At 40.6% G+C, this 4,216-nt stretch overlaps 1 pseudogene; it reads left to right on the forward strand.

Moving 5' to 3' along the window:
- The first annotated feature begins 844 nt into the window (after positions 1–844).
- On the forward strand, positions 845–2,451 carry LOC132212648 (large ribosomal subunit protein eL8-like; annotated as a pseudogene).
- The last annotated feature ends 1,765 nt before the right edge of the window (positions 2,452–4,216 follow it).

Genomic DNA, 4,216 nt, shown 5'->3' on the forward strand with positions numbered 1-4,216 from the left:
ACAAAATGGGTGGTTTAAACAAGATATTTATTTCTCACAGTTCTGAAGGCTGGGAAATCCAAGATCAAGGTGCTGGGTGATTTGATTCCTGATGAGGACTCTTTTCCTGACTTGCAGACAGCTGCCTTCAAACTGTGTCCTCACATGGCAGAGAGAGTGTTACCTCTGTCTTCCTCTTCTTATAAAGGAGCTATTCACAACATGAGGGCTGCATCCTCATTGCCTCATCTACACCTAATTACCTCCCAAAGGCCCCACCCAAACACCATCACCATTGGTGGGTTAGGGCTTGAACATATGAATGTGGGGGGAAGACAGTTCAGTCCGCAGCACTAGAACAAGGCTATTCTCCTACATACCACTTTATTATTATTACCATATTTCCCTAATATCACCTGATGCCCAGTCCATATGTAAATGTCTGCACTTGTCCTAAATATGTTGTTTATAGCTCATTTGTTCAGACCAGAAATTGGCTATTGCATTTGGTTGTTATGCCCCTAATGGCTCTTTTCATTTACCACAGGTCCCCTCATCCACTGGACCCCAGTTTTTCCCATGACAGTTACTCATTGAAGGGACAGAATTTTTAGAAAGCCCCACGTTCAGGATTTGTTATATTTGTTTCCTCATTAGTCACTTAACTTATTCCTCTACTTGCTAGATTGCCTCTAAACTAAAGTCAGCTCTCAAGACTTTATTAGATTCAGGGTAAACATTTTTGTCTGTAATATTTTCTTGGTGATGCTGTGTTCATCAGGAGGTACCTAATCTTTTGGCTTATTCTTTAGTGAAGAAAAGTTTGATGTCTGGTTTAAGGTGGTGATAACCATATAATAAAAATATGTTTGGCTTTCTCCTCCCGCTGCACAAGATACCAAAAGGAAAGAAAGCTAAGGGGAAGAAGGTAGTGCCAGCCCCTGCAATTGAGAAGAAGCAGGAGGCCAAGTAGGTGGTAAATTCCGTTTGAGGATTTGGCATTGGATAGGATATCCAGCCCCAAAGGGACCTCACCCTCTTTGTCAAAAGGCCCCGCTATGTTAGGCTGCAGTGGTCAAGGGCTATCTATATATAAAAGGCTAATGTGCTAAGTGTCCATCCGGGTAATAACGTCAGGTAGCAACGCCCGGACTCCTCTACCTAGCGACTAGCCTCCTTGGAGTTTCTTCAGCCCAGGAACACAACTTGCTTTATAGACAGGTGCAAACATTTTACACTGTAACCAAATGTCCCTGAAGTGTTTTCCCTCTCATCTTATTTGATCCTCACAGAAGTCCTGTAGTAGGTAGATAGGAGATTTGGTGCAATGCTATTTTCTTTTCATTAGCCAGAAAACAGAGATTTAGAAAGCTTAGAAACTTGACCCGACTGAAAAGAAGAAAGAAATGGTGAACCTTCAAAATGACTTTAGGTTTTCTCACTGCAGAATATAGTCAAACACTGCTGCAGTTAAATATCTTACCCTTTGTCCTCCCTGTGTGACCTACAATAATAATCTGCTTCCTGCTGATATTTACTGCTGTGTTGCTGACAATTACCTGAAAGAGAAGTTGGGGTGCTTCACTGGGCTGGAAAAAGTTTAGCTAAATCAGAAAGCACGTCTAATTAAGCAAGTTTATTCTTTATCTATAAAAGCCCAAGTTGACTCACACATGAATGATACATATAAAGCTCTTGCTGGTGCCAATTGCAGGCGTGTGTTTCAACCGTCATTGTAGATCGTAAATTTGGTTGACACTTCTATTATAAAGAAAGGGCAAACAGCGATATTAAGATATTTCTTCTAATTAATTTCCTTTCAATGTGCACGAATTCCTGCACTGGGCCACTAGTTCTTTATAACTGTCTGAAAGTGCCTCCTGCTTTTAACCAGTTCACCCAGGCCTTGGACCACCAAACAGCTACTCAACTGCTGAAGCTGGCCCACAAGTACAGACTGGAGACAAAGCAAGAGAAGAAGCAGAGGTTGTAGGCCCGGGCTGAGAATAAAGCTTCTGGCAAAGGGATTATCCCCACCAAAGGGCCACCTGTCCTTCAAGCAGGGGTTAACATTGTCACCACCCTGGTGGAGAACAAGAAGGTTCAGCTGGTAGTGATTGACATGATGTGGATCCCATTGAGCCGGTGGTCTTCCTTCCTGCCCTGTGCTCTAAGCTGGGAGCTCCCTACTGCATTATCAAGGGAAGGGGGAGGCCAGGCTGGGCGTCTAGTCCACAGGAAGACCTGCACCACCGTCACTGTAAGTTGGAAGACAAAGGAGCTCTGGTTAAGCTAGTGGATGCTATCTGGACCAATTACAACAACAGATATAGTGAGATCTGCCGCCATTGGGGACCTGAGGTCCGAAGTCAGTGGCTCGCATTGCTGAGCTGGAAAAGGCTAAAGACCTGGCCACCAAGCTGGGCTAAGTGTACACTGTTGAGTTTTCTCTACATAAAAGTAATAAAAATTCTCCTTAAAAAAAAATGTATCTTTGGAGCCCTGGACTGGTTTGGCTCAGTGGCTAGAGTGTCCACCCTCGGACTGAAGGGTCCTGGGCTCAATTCCGGTCAAGGGCACGTACCTTAGTTGTAGGTTCCCTGGGCCTGGTTGCAGTGTGTGTGTAGGAGGCAACCAGTTGATGTTTCTTTCTGTCTCTCCCTCTCCCTTCTACTCTCTAAAAAAATCAATGGAAAAATATCCTTGGGTGAGGAGTAAAAACTAAATAAATAAAAATCCAATATCTTTGGAAAAGAAAACAGTAAGGAGGAACTTATCCCACTTGGACACCAAACCATACTATAAAGCTAAATAGTGTGCATAAATACAGACAAAAAGATTGATATAGAAATAGACTAGAATCAGGCCACGGTATATGAGAACTGTACATATAAAATATAGCCTTTCAAATTAATGGGGAAAAGATGGGCTATATAATTAAAACGTGTTGGGACGAAATAGATCCTTACTTTTTCTTATGTCCTTCAGATAAATTCCAGGTGAATTAAAGAGCTAACTATAACATCTCTAAAAGAAATAGAAGCGAATAAAGAACTATTTTAAAATATTGGGATGGGAAAAATAAGATACAACACTTAGAAGAAGCCCTAGAAATTGATAAAATTGATTTGACATTAAAACTTTTATAGCAACATGAATAGAATAATGTGACAGAGAATATGTAAATAGGTAATACCAGCAAAGGTTCCAGGGGCTGAAATCCATGATGTATAAACAACTACCACCCAGCTAAATTAATGAGCAAAGAACAGGAATAAGAAATTCTTAAAAAACACACTTCAAACATCTGATGAGCACTTGTGCTCTGCTTCGCTAGTGATCAGGGAAATGCAATGAAAATAATGAGATATCATTTTTTATCTCAAACTTAAAAGTACTGACTATATATCCAATGATTTCAAGAGTGTGGGGAAACATGTACCAACAAATACTGTTCGTTCTATCCAAATTTTAAAAAATGAATACCCTTTGATCCATCAATTCCATCTCCCATAGATATTCATTGAGCATGGTTTGTAATAGCATTCCCACTCCCCCAAGACCACCTCAGTGTCCATCCACAGGAAAATAAATTTATGGAGAACATACAAGGGAAATCTGTGAGCCACAGAACAAAGTGGCTATAAGGGCTGACAAGGAAAGTGTTCTAGATGCAGTATTAAATGAAAACAACGGCGCATAGAGTAATATGCATAGCAGGAACCAATTTATTTATTTTTAATCTTATCTAAATGCAGCCTGTTAAAGGTGGTTATCTATGGGAGCAGGATTGAGGTGGGGTGTGAAGGTGAGAACTTTTATATTTATTATATACTTCTGCCTTTTATTTAAAATAAAATATACAGTCACAGGTTTAGATATTTGGTCACTTGGGATAAAATGAAAGAGAAAGAAAAATTCCTTACTCAAGAATCTTGGAAAAACAAAAGAATCTTTAAGGTAAAAAGCCACTATCACAAAATAGGACCTAGATTTCTGAAGCTAATCAGGAGGATGAGCACAACAAGCAATCTTGGTAGAAGTGTTTAGCCAAGGACAGCATGAATGTGCTGATCTTTATGTATCTCTCTCCATTTCTCCCAGATTACTACATTCTGTTCCAATGACATACTGAATATCTGGCAGCATGTCAAATGCATGCCAGCATTTCTCAAAAGGTAAACGAGAGAAGGAGTTTTGTACTGCTTACTCAGTCCGTAGGCACAGGCCTCTTTGG

Source organism: Myotis daubentonii, chromosome 11, assembly GCF_963259705.1.
Source record: "Myotis daubentonii chromosome 11, mMyoDau2.1, whole genome shotgun sequence".
NCBI lineage: Eukaryota > Metazoa > Chordata > Mammalia > Chiroptera > Vespertilionidae > Myotis > Myotis daubentonii.